The following is a 13,949-nucleotide window of genomic DNA, read 5'->3' on the forward strand; positions in this document are numbered from 1 at the left end:
TAAATGTAAGAGGGCCTCACTATTGAGCTTCATTTCAATGAGCTTCATCACTAACCCTAACCCTCAAAGGTGGAGAAGAATACCAGGGCTCGGTTTACACCTTTAAGATATACCAATGTGTACTGACAATGCTGAACATGTTTCAGATATAATCAATATGTCAGATAAATGAGTAACGATAATGATGAACAGAGAAGCTTGTGAGACGTTCTGCATGAAGCCAGCTATGCTGATTGCAATAGATATCTGCATGCTCCAGGTAGCCTGCAGGGATGCTTCCCCAATCTGTGCCATCGTCAAAGGGCAAGTGAATATTGTCAACCCCTGCCTGGCTTCAATATTCTTATACATACACTGTAAAAAAAAAAAATTACTGCACTTTTTCTGTAAATTATACGTGTTTTTTTCTGTATTTCTGAATGACAAGGAAATACAGATGGAAAGACAATGGCAAACTGTAAATTTATCATTTTACATAAACATTACAGCCAAATGTTACTTAAAAATACACAAAGATCAGTTTTTTTACAAATATTAATAACATTTTCACCAAAATGTTCTGTCCAAACACTTAATTTCACTTTATCAAAACTAGCTAATTTAACAGTTATTTTCCAGATATTTACTTTTATCCCACGGACAAATAACATAATTTTTGGTTTAGAATTGAACTGTGAACTGAGCTCGGGTAGTTGACGTCATGACATCCCAGCATGCACTAGTCAATATCAAAGACTACAAAAGCCTGCAAAAACCTTTTTGGGGCTATCTCGTTGTTCATGATCATTGATCAATGCACTTTTAGTAAAGCTCTCTCGGAAGTCGTTTTGGATAAAAGCGGCTGCTAAATTAATAAATGTAAAGACTCCAGAGTAGGACGAAGGAAAGTTGATTAGATAGTTGTGTAGCGGCAACGCTCCTGTTACCCAGAATTCCCGCGGCAAGCTGAGAAGCTACAGAGTTAAAGGTTTAAGCTTAGTTAACCCTTGTGCTGCCTTCGGGTCACATGACCCAAAGGTTCATAACGAACCATCGTTGTGTTTACCCAATTTTACCCAATACAAAAACAAATAAAAATAATTTTCTTTTAACATTCGCAATGTGGGGGGTCTGAGACAGCCCAACGGTTAAAAGAAAATGCTTAACTTTGTTTTTGTATGCGGTAAAGTTGTCGCAATACAACGGTGGGTCACAATGACTGATGGGTCAGAATGACCCGAAGATAACACAAGGGTTAAATAAGCATTGTTTGGAGTTTTGTTGTTGTGTTCGTTCGGCGCAGCAAGAAGACCCCGTGGGAAGTAGGACAAAAAATAAAGAACTACAATTTAAAATAAGATCTGTAATTTCGTTTTGGTTTCCTTGTTTATGAAATATTCAGTTTCAAGATGAAATTAGAGAGGGTACAATCTGAGGAAATTGTAGGGTGTGCTTGCTTGCGTCGGTTGCATAGGGGTCCGATATTTCTGTATATTTTATATAAAAATGCATACTTATTATTTATAAAGATTACATAGATTTAAAAGCATTTTTTTGCTGCTCATTTACAACTGAAAATACGAGTGAAGTGTAGAATGAAATAGATGTCTTCTCATTTCCCCTGCAAGAGGCAGCCTAATCGTTGAATCAAAACCAATAAATTTGGCAGACCGGTGTAAAAATTTACCTAATCTCTGATTTAAACGTCCTTTTAAGTTTTTCCCTTCTCGTGATATTTTCGGGCATTTAGCCTACTGTACTCATATTGCATTCATTCATGAATAAAGAACCCCCTTTGAAGATTATTCTACGACGTTACCGGCAGTAGAAGATGGAATCGCAATTCAAACAGTATCATCTGAAAATATGCCCCCCAAAACGTAAATAAGCTTGACATTTATTTAGTGGAAAAACGCTCATTCATAAAAAGCTCACTGGTAGCAATCATTGTCAGTAACAACGCAAAATGTAAATGTAAAAACGCCCCTGTGTGGAAAAGCTGCCCCGGTAAATTGTACTACTGTACTAGACTACTGCTGTGTTCGTCTTGGTAGCGATTGCGTTGGTTCAATTGGATTTAACGTTCCGTTGTACGGTTTAGCCTGAAATTAATTGTTTTCATGAACAGATTGACAAAGTTTAGGCTGTGGCAATGAAGTTGAGGGTAGTTAGATAGACTTTTGATTTAACCCTTGTGTTATCTTCGGGTCATTCTGACCCATCAGTCATTGTGACCCATCGTCATATTGCGACAAATTTACCTCATACAAAAACAAAGTGAAGCATTTTCTTTTAACTGTCGGGCTGTCTCAGACCCCCCACATTGGAATGGTTAAAAGAAAATTATTTTAATTTGTTTTTGTATTGGGTAAAATTGGGTAAACACAACGATGGTTCGTTATGAACCTTTGGGTCATGTGACCCGAAGGCAGCACGAGGGTTAAGTAAGGGGAGTGCCAAACATGTTCTGTCGCCGTTTGACTTCCTAAACAGCTGTGTAGATGTTTTTGTAGTGTGTCGCGTAGGCTACAGCGTTGCAGTGAGCAACACTGGTTTGAAACCACAGGTAATGATAATTTCACCAACAAATCGTTTACTTGTAATGTAATGTCATAATAAATCCTACAACGAAAATGTATTTGCGAGGAATGTTTATTTTAACGATTGAAAACAGATGTATCATAGACCACTGTAGTATGTGTTGCCCGGGAAACAGAGGCTAATGTCATGATGCTATGCTTCAGTGAAATAGTAGACTACCGTTTCCGAAAGTTCATGTGGGCGTACTTCCTTAATAATATCAGCTAATATTGTACATTACATTTCACAATTGTGTTACACATCACAAAGTAAAATGAGTAAATAGTTATCACCCTGGCCTCTTTGCTTGTGGCGTTTCTGCAGCTGCCTTGCAGTAAAGCTATAGTTAGCTTAGCTATCCCCCAAGTTAACAGATGCGAAACGAATGTTCTGCTACAGGTAGTCACGCGTGTTTTCGTGACGTTAGTGACGTCAGTGACTGTGGCTAGCAAGTTAGCCACCGTTAGCTTCACTTTTCGCCACAGAAACGTAATTTTAACTTAAACCATACAACGGAACGTAAATCAAAATACAACCAACGCAATCGCTACCAAGACGAACCTTTTGACACCGCCGTTGTGTATAAACGGCGGTGTATCCAAATATTGACTGATCCTTAGGGGGGGCGAAAATAAACAATAAACTAGAAAAGGCTGTTCCTGCGAAACAGCAGTGAGAATGCTGAAAACCTGAATGGGGATAGCTGACCATGCTGAAAAAGCTGAAAATAGTGAAAATTTAGTAGAAGGTTATCAGCTGAAGCTTCAAAGCAACCGAAAGGTATTTTTGAAAGGGGCTGGAGCAGCATTCCAACAATGATTTGAAAGGATTTACCATTACTTTTAAAGGGAGAATAATTTGCACAAAAACCTTAATATTTTAAAAAGTATAAAAGTGAGAAATGAGAAAATACCCGCAAGCTGAAAGCTGAAATGAATTTAAAAAATGTGTGAGTCACACAAAAGAGGCAGTGTGGAAGCTGAACTGCATCATCTAACAAAGCTAAGAGCTAAAATAGCCTACAATGCGGGAGAAGCTGAAAGCTGAACTGTTAAACCTAAGAAGTAGGCTAGCTAGTCGTAACAAGAATATTATCGTTTTAACAGCTGAAATTATAGTTGGGATAGTAATAGCAGTAGCAGATGTAGCCTACCATTGAGTGCGTTTACTCGGCTTTCTTAGTAGGATTCAATGTGTTGATGGAATGAAACATACAGCAGTAGGGCCGATACAGTACAGGAAGACACGGCGACACTTTGTTGCAGAAGGATGATGGTGCAAGTTTTGTCCGTGGAGCATACAACGATTAATAAAAAGAATCATGTAGACGATCTTATTGAGTAATCGCATAACTAATTACACATGTAAACGGAGTAATCGTATGGCATAAATCGACAATTGCTAGTAATCGGGTTTCTCATGGTCAAGTAAACGTACCAATCACCTGTGTGAGAGACTGAGTGGTGCGTGTCTGTCGTTACGGTGATGGTACAGCTATGATTGCTAACGCGCTGAGGGCAGAGAATAAGAGAAATGTAGCTAGAATCCACACCTCAAACAAGATAACCTAGACGCAAAACTGTACGTCCAATCCAAAATCTATGGATATTTTCCGAGACCCAAGACTGCCGAAACCAGAGATATTCTTTATATGTCTGTGCAGTCAGAAATACGACTCTACCTGCAGTTTCAAAAACGTGTTCCTTCTGCTTTCCTGGTGCGTGTTTGTTTGGTTGCCACGGTGATGGCGCAGCTGTGATCGCTAACGAGCTGGGCAGAGAGAATAACTAATGTAGCTAGAATCCACACCTCAAACAAGTTAACCTAGACGCAAAACTATACGTCCAATCCAAAAAATAAGGATATTGTCCGAGACAAAGACTCTGCCGAAACTAGAGATGTCTTTTATATTTCTGTGCGGTCAGAAATACGACTCTACCGGCAGTTTCAAAATCTTGTTCTTTTTGCTTTCTCTGACGATTTTGTCACCAGATTTGCATTAGTCTCTAAGGGGCGAGAGTTGGACTTTGTCTCGCTTTCGTGGGGCTCTGAACAAATGTGTACGTCTGTTGGATTCAACAGACAACTGTCTACGACCAGCACAAAATTAGCTATCTATTGATCTAAAAACGAAGCATGAAGAGCGAAAATTGTGGCAATGCTGGCAAACTAGAAATATTTTTTCAACGACATCCGAAGCTGCCCTCCACTCTAAGCGTTTCAGTCTGCACTCTAGGGTTTCACGTAAACACCCATGTAAATCTCAGAAACGGCTTGAAAAAGTAATGAAACATAATCAGTGATGTTGAAAAAAGTTGAATAGATATAAAAAAGCTGAATTATTTAAAAATATTTTAGGATTTTGTCAACATTTTAAAGTTTAAATGGTGGCTCTAGCTGAAAGATTGAGGAAGAAGAAGGATTTGGAAGTTGAAGAAGTTTAAAGACGTTTGAGAGGATTTGAAAGAAAACTCCATTGGAAACCCATGTTAAAAATATTATGAATATTGATTTATATTAATTCAAGCATAAGAGGTACAAAGCTGAAAAGTCATAGCAACCATGGCCTGAAACTGCTGAATATTTTGATAGCTGAACGGTTTTAATAGCTGAAGATTTGAAGGCGCTGAAAGGTGTCTTGGAAGAAATAGAAGAAGAAGATGCTTGAATAAAGATTCAAAGAACATGTTGGAAGCAGCATTCCAACAATAAGAAGTTGAATAAAGATTCAAAGAACAATACTTGGAATGCTGAAGCAGCATTCCAACAATAATAAAGAGAAACAGGAAAACAATATATATGTGAGAGAACAAAGGTGTCAGTCAGGTGGCTGAGCGGTGAGGGAATCGGGCTAGTAATCTGAAGGTTGCCAGTTCGATTCCCGGTCATGCCAACTGACGTTGTGTCCTTGGGCAAGGCACTTCACCCTACTTGCCTCAGGGGAATGTCCCTGTACTTACTGTAAGTCGCTCTGGATAAGAGCGTCTGCTAAATGACTAAATGTAAAAAGGTTGTGCCCTTGCCGAAGGCAAAGCACACCCAAATAGGACAAACAAACGTTTTCCATTATTGGTGTAAACAGAAAAACGGAAAAACAAAATGTAGATTTGTTTTTTTGTTTGCTGGATTGAATGGAATAAATCAATGATCAGATGATTGGTTACACAAACCACTTTGGAATGCGCTTTCAAAAAGCTCAGTTTTCGCAATCAAAAACGCTGTTTCAGTGTGGAAAGAAGGCCAAAACCGAGTTTTCAAAGAAAAACGTAGTGTGGACAATTAAGGCCAATCTGTAAAGAATTTAGTTTTGCTAGTAGGCTAGGCTATTTGTATGGAGGATTGTAGGGGCCAAAACTAAATAAATACAGAAATAATTAAATAAATGAATGGTTAAATACTTGGATAAATAAATAATAATACAACACAAAGCTTAAATAAATGACTAATTATATAATTTAATGACTTAATTGACATACAAAATATATAAATTACAAATTAAATGAGACACTAAATATATGAAAATGTTACATGTATTTGTGTGTATATATTAGTGGTGTGCCATTATCGGCGTTAACGGGCGTTAACGCGCTGCGACTCTTATCGGCGATAAAAAAAATATTGCCATTTATCTATTCTCAAAGTTGGGTTGGGAGCTGGGTCTATACTACGCAAGCTATGATGACTTTCACCTTGATATTTTAACGCGGATGTATACCTAGCTGAATTGCACTGTAGGGGGCGAGAACGAGTCTTCGAACCTGTGTGTATCCCTTGTGTATGAAATTATCACATCAAACGTGACGTGCTAACATGGATGCAGCTATAAAGCCGCCTGGTTTGCTTCAGGGAAAATGTATTTTTAAGAAGCTTCCCAATGGAAACATCGACAAGACTAAGGTTGTTTGCACCTTGTGCTATGCGGAATTAGTTTACTCTAGGAGTTCTTCCAGTCTCAAATACCACCTAAACGCAAAGCATCCCTTAACTAATGCGGAAGATGCCGGGCCAAGCACTGATGTAGCGCAGGGGAAGAGTCGTCGTCAAACTACGATGTTTGAGTGCAACCGAGGCAAGCCCGTCAGCACAGCCCTATCAACCAAGCTAACTAATCTAATAAACAGTTAATAAACACAATTACATCTTATTGAACATAATTTATTTTCATCACCAATTATCATAGTAGAACAGCTTTCTCAAGCAGTTTGTGATGCATTTTGGAAACAGTAGATGAGCTCCTGGTCTAATGCGCCACCTGGCTTGAGAAACCCGTTCTCAAAGACTTACTTTTCATTATTTGGGTAGCACACATATTCTGAATGCCTTCGGCAGAATTCAAATGAGCCATTTTAATCTAGATTAACGCCAAGATTACAGTGAGATTAATCTAGATTTTAAAAATGTATCTATGCCCACCACTAGTATATATATTTACGTTCTCCCTCACGGCCCACATTGCTGAGGTCTCCCGGTCGTGTAGATTCACCCTTACAACATCCGGAAGATCAGGAGATACCTGTCTGAGCACTCCACCCAGCTGCTAGTCCAAGCACTTGTCCTCTCCAAGTTGGACTATTGCAACTCGCTGCTCGCTGGTCTCCCAGCATGTGCAACCCGCCCTCTTCAGAGGATTCAGAACGCAGCGGCCCGCCTGGTCTACAATCTACCCAGACGCTCCCATGTTACCCCGCTCCTCATCTCTCTCCACTGGCTACCTATTATGGCCCGTATCAGATTCAAGACCCTGGTATTGACCTTCCGAGCAGTGAACGGGACTGCACCCGTCTACATCAAGTCTCTCCTGCAGCCTTACACCCCCACCCGTCACCTACGGTCTTCTTCAGACAACCGCCTGGTGGTCCCACCGCTCAAGACCGCCCGGTCCCAACACAAGCTCTTCTCCTGTCTGGCCCCCCAGTGGTGGAATCAACTCCCCACCTCCATCAGAGACACTGACTGTCTCTCCACCTTCAAGAAAAGGCTCAAGACGCACTTGTTCCGGGAGTACAACGGTACTTAGGAATGGTTCGCTTGACCCGATGTTAGTTTCCTCAAGGATCACAATGACTCTTGCTCAGAGACTTGTTGCTCTTGTGGTTAGTGGTAACTGATTTAAAATAGTTTGTACTCGCTGTGATATATTGTTTTTATTATTGTTGCTTGTTTTGTTTTTTTCACAGGTACACTTGCACTTATAGCAGTTCATGTTGTTTAATTGTAACTTGTTTAACTACATTCTCTTATGGTTCTTCCCTTTGGCACTTACTTTGGTTGTTCACAATGTGTGCTTCATGTTTTGGCTACTCGCAATGTTTTGTGGCTATCTCGTTGTTATGATCAGTGACCTATGCACTTTGTAAAGCTCTCTCTTGGAAGTCGCTTTGGATAAAAGCGTCTGCTAAATGAATACATGTAAATGTATGTTTTCATGTGTTCACATTTATTTATACTTACATTTATTTATTTATACTTACATTTATCCACGGTGTAACTTGCTGCAGCAAAATAAATCTGTCGACCCTCGTCACCAAGTCAGGGGGCGGGTTAAAGCCTCTGATTGGTGAATGAACAGTATTACACACCAGGCAGGCTCAACCAGTCGATCAAGCTCTCTTCGATCTAGAGGGATCCTGTATCGTCTCACTCTGCAGCTGCTAGGGGTGTGCGATACTGCAAAATGTGGTATCGATACGATACCAAGGAGTAAATACAGGGCCAGTATTGCCAATACCGATACTTTTTACTTAGAAAAGCAGTTTATCTACTTTCGTGTCGTGGAAAGCAATGCCTCATAATTTATGAAGTGAATGCATCATCAATATGAAAATTTGAATGAAAATTAACCCTAACCCTAACTAAAATTTGAATTTTCATGATCATTGAATGATTTTTCCTTTAATTAATTGTTCATAATTATGATCATAATGAAACACAGGACAAAGAGTTTTGTCAAAAATACTGTTAGTGTGTGCCGCTGAGTCGTGTTACTGCACGTACACGCCGGCAACAACTTACACTGTGTCACAGCCTAGCAGGGGAGGGGCAAAGTGAGCTTGAGCGAACTTAGACGGTGTTTGCACAACCACTATGATGTGTGTGTAGATTTGGCCCCTATAATCCTCCATATATTTGTAGGTACTAGCAGAGAATGTTCAATAGTGGAGAACTGCCACTCTCGGGAGGCTTCCAGGTTCTGAACTGTTTGCAGTTCCACTCTAGTTCCATATGAGGGCGCTAACGGGCGAGTGCAGAATGAATGGAAGTCTATGGAGCTATACCCCTCAAAATCAACTTTTCTCAGGATATCATTTTTTTTCTAGTAATTTGAATGTTGAATTCGAAAGGGGAGGCAAACAAATACACACTGCTGCGTGTAAAACATTTTAAAAGTCGCTTTTTGTTGGAAAAATTGAAGATGTAACACATTTATCCTGTATAAGAATGATTCTGTGTTCAGCATTCCTTGTGTGTAGAGAGAGGCCTACCCCCAAATCTGAACTTTGGGTAACACGAGGCATATGTAAACAAGGTGACCTGGGCTGACCACTCTCTCTTACTGGAGAGGCCATAAAAGATGTCTGGCCTTATCTGTGTTGGGTGAATCATATGGTCAAGATTACAGGGGTCAAAGAGCGCACACACTCAAACACGCACGCACACACGTGCGCCAGGTCTATGCAAGAGAGCCAATGAAGAAGAGCCATGAGACATTTGCATGCCTTTGTCTTAACCAATGACTGTAAAGAGCGGGGCTGCTTAAATAGCTAGCACAATATGCTAGAAGACAAACTTTGTAGCACAATGGCTTCTGTCTCCTTGTGGGCCGGCCACAAGCAATAAAGCTTTCTTAAACTTGTTCACCGACTGACTGTGCAATGCTTGATAGATTAATATTTCTGACACTTTTTTGTCTTAAAAAGACTTTTAAAATGTCAATGACATCATACACATGGTAAATAGACTGCATTTATATAGCGCGTTTTTATACCTTAGCGGCACCCAAAGCGCCTTACAATTGTTGCCTCTCATTCACCCATTCATACTCAGTCACACGTACCGACGGTGGCGAGCTGCCTTGCAAGGCACCGCTATGCCCATCGGGAGCAACTTGGGGTCCAGAGTCTTGCTCAAGGATACTTCGGCACATGGAGTCAGGGATCGAACCGCCAACCTTGCAATTAACAGACGACCCTCTGTACCCCCTAAGCCACAGCCGCCCCTGTCACATCGTACGGCCAGAGATACTGCTTTACGGCAAGTTCTGGTCACTTCCTTTTTTCTCTCGAGGCATCAACAACACAGCTGACATATGCTCGAAAGAGTTTTGGCTTGCTAATGTTGCTAATGCTCTGACATTCTGGTTCCGCTTCGAATGGTCTCTTCGGGATCTCTGGTCATAGTCAGCATAGATATACATAAAGTCTAGATGTCTTACGGCGGAGTCTAGAATGTCTGCACATGGCGGCCATCTTGCTACAGTCAACCCGCTCACCCATAACATTGTGTTGATGCTACATGTACTTTTTAAATGACCATAACTTGCTAAATTTTCAACCGATTTTTAAACGGTTTGGTTTGTTATCAACATCAGAGATGTCGTTATGCCACTGCATACTTATGAATAATTATGTTTTTTATTTTAAAATAGAATAGAAGTATGCAGTGGCATACTTAGACAAATTTAGCCATTTAGCTTCATAGACTAGTGATGTGTCGTTCATGAATGATTCGTTCATTTCGAACGAATCATTAGTATGACTCGGGAGAAACGAGTAGTCTCAGAGAGCGATTCGTTCATTTTCTAGTGGCCGAGAAAAAAAAAGTTAAAATAACTAAACCTATAATTATCACTTGTAAACGAATATCATTCACGTCTTACTAAACCTAGTCACGCGAAAGTGAACGAGGTAAACAAATCCTTTCTGTTTCCTCTTCTGAGCTATGCAGGTCACGTGAAAAATGATCCAAGGATCCGTATCCGAAGACCCAGTTAAAATGAACGAATCGTTTCTGTTTCCTCTAGTTACCAGTACTGAGCCTATGCAGGTCACGTGAAAAATTATCCAAAGACTCATACCCGGCAGATGAACGAATCATTGATCCGAAGACCCGGTTGTCAGAAGAACGAAACATTGATCCGAAGACACGGTTGGGAGGTGAACGATTCGTTCATCTGCCGGGTACGAGTCTTTGGACCGTTTTTCACGTGACCTGCATAGGCTCAGTACTGGGCCCCGTTCGTCGTAAGGGTTGAAGCTAAGTTAATCAATTGTCCCTTTAGCCCGTTAACATTAGCGAGATGAGTGAGAACAGCAAATATCGGTTCGTCAACAGCTGATCCGCATCCAAATCATGTGGTTAATTTCAATCAGGCTAAACTTATCAGGGAAATTGCACGTGCACGTCCTACTTCAAAAGGCAGGAAAGGTCGATCACCAAAATCGTGATTTTCTAACGGTATGATGGCGGAAAAGACAAAAGAGAGAGCGGTGATAGGCTATTCTCGCCATCCGAGCAAACTATTATAATGAGTCTCTACGAAGACAATAAGCATATTATCATGGCTAAGTCAAACCGCTGCCAGAGCAAGACAAGCAGCTTTGCAAAAAATTGCCGATAAGCTAAATGCGAAAGTTTTGGGGAAATGTATAGGCTCATCTTAAGTGCCTCATTACCCCAATCAATCAGATCACATTTCTTTAAATGTGCCTGCTGGCAGTAGGCTTAATGGAAATTAATAATCGAATGAGATCTTGCTAGCGAAAATAATGATCTCAACTCTTTCAGAATAAGTGGGCTAGATAAAAACAAGGCCAAAGAGTATCTAATTGATACTAATTCATAGACACTTATGAGGATATATGTAGGCTACTGCGCTTATATCATGTACTATATATGTGTATATGCATGTAGGCCTATGTATAAATCCCTCTTTGATTTCATTGACTGGGACATGGCCAGGGAATATGATGAATGGATTCATCAGCTGGTTAAGCGCCAAGTACACTTTTCTTACAGCAAAGCATGCTGCGGCTTTGCCAATGTTTTCTGCATCGCCTATACTGTATAAAAATGTAGCCTATAACTGACGCAAAAAACCTCAAGGTTATGCAGAGTCTGAAGCACAGTTAAAGTTTCAAATAGCTTTATTGTCAATTTCTTCAGATGTCAAGACATAAAAAGGAATCAATATGACGTTTCCCGCTCTCCCACAGTGAAACATATAAAAAGCACAGGCACAACAGATAAGACAAGACATTTCCTAAAACATAGCGTTACATATTCACATACAGCAGCATAAGCTCATAATAAAGCATAAAGCTTGCTGTGGCGTGTGATATTTGCAATGTACGGCCTTGCAAATAAATGAGTCCTTGTTGGCTGAATCGATATCGTTCAAACAAGAACTTATCCGTGTGAAATAAAGGATCTTGGCAATCGCGAAGAACTCTAGTGGTATGGAAAGCTAATTGAACTTGTTATTTTCACTTTTTTTGTACTTTACTTATAGTTCAGTGCAGCGTAATTGTTTTCCGTGATAATTAAATGCTAGTGTGATAATAAATGACCATTTCAAATCATACAAACTGTCATGATACATTATTTTAATGCAGGAATTTCTTTTAAAATAGTATCTGCTGGTTTACATAGCCTGGCTCTGCCCTCCTACGTACTTCCGCTCAATTTCATTTTTTTTCTGTACATAGGTCTGGCCATGAGGTACATCAGTCAGATTTTTCAGGTTGATTTTCTACCGGCGAATCAGCGAACAGAGGGAGTGGCTGAGAACGATGACGTTGATGTTGCGCTAGTTTGTGTTGTAGTTCCGTAATGGCGGCAGAGAAAGATGCAAGCAAAGCCATTCGGTCCGTTGTGACAACTCTGCCGAATATCCAACAGCTAAAGCCGGAGCAAGAACAAGTTTAGCTGAGTTTTGTTGGTGGCCATGATGTTGTGGCCCTCTTCCCCACGGGGTTCGGGAACAGTTTGATTTTCCAGCTACAGCAGCTAGGTCTGTTACAGTAGTGGTGAAGGAATTGGCTAAGGCGAACGCTAGCGATTGGTTATGGCAGATCAGAGTGGCTCTGGGCAGATCCAATAGTTTTAAACTTCAACAGAGTACCCGCCTACAAGGAAGTCAACGCTTGTCAATGGAGCGAGGCCAGACTCTCTGTACAAATGCAATGTACGATAGTCTGGTTAGGACCAGGCTAGGTTTACATGCACTAACATGAGAATATGATATGCGTTTGCAGTGGACGTATTTAGGACCCCCCCCCCGTTGAAATGAACGAATGACTCGAAAAAAGATTCGTTCATTTTGCTGAACGAGATTAGAAGAACCGAATCAGTAAAATGATCCGAACTTCCCATCACTACCATAGACTCCCATTCATTTTGCACTCGACCGCGATCACCCCCAGTGGAACTCTGGTGTAACTGCAACATAATTCGGTACAATGGGGCTAATAGGGAGTGGACAGGCTCTCCTTAGACAGGCTCTGGTACTAGTAGTAGGGTTCGGGTTAGACTTAGTAGCAGTTAGTTATTTTCACACACAACAATTCCTAATATGCCTAACCCTATAGCATAACCTAATTTATTGATGTTGAATTTCTATAAATTTGAATTGTTTGACTGACTGTGCTTAATAGCAACACGCAAGATAGTCAGTGGTAAAATCATCCCGTCGGGTCAGTGTTGGGAACTCGGGTGAAGCAACAGGGTTTTTGCTTGACAGTAACTTGCCCCCCGGACCAGGTTAGTTTCGCAGCATAGGTTGCCATTGTAACTGAGCTTGAACCATGTTTAATTTTGTTTCTGGTATGAATCAACAGAAAATGTGTCAGACTAACCGAAATAATTATCATTGCAGTTATTTAGTAAACTCGCTTTTTGGAAGAGGGCACACGAGGCGGGTTCGTGTAACTTCTGCGTTTTTGTTCCGTTTGCTACCAAAACCCACCCCTTTTTTTCTTTCTTTCCTGCGATACTGCCATCTACTGCGCGGGGGTTAATACTATAATAGATTGGTCATAAACAAGCTCAATACTATCCGGAATCCTAGATTCTGCTTTCCCTAGGCACTTTAGTAATCATGTAAAAAAACATTGCACAACTAGCCTATTCTAGGAACAGGCGCTGCTAAGTCACGTTGCTGAATTGCCACGCACACTGAAAAACGAGACGCAGTTTCTTCGTTATTATTATTTTTTTTTACAAACATTGTTGTTTGTGATTAATACAAGTGCACGTCTCACACACTTTATTCTTGCACCAGATGTTGGAAATAACCGACAGCTCTCTGGACCAATGGGCATTGTCATATCTTTAGAAAGGAAACATGATAGGGTATGTTGGCCAATTGCTTGAGGTTTAGTAGTAATCAGGCT

The sequence above is a fragment of the Osmerus mordax genome, chromosome 5 (assembly GCF_038355195.1).
Source record: "Osmerus mordax isolate fOsmMor3 chromosome 5, fOsmMor3.pri, whole genome shotgun sequence".
Classification (NCBI taxonomy): domain Eukaryota; kingdom Metazoa; phylum Chordata; class Actinopteri; order Osmeriformes; family Osmeridae; genus Osmerus; species Osmerus mordax.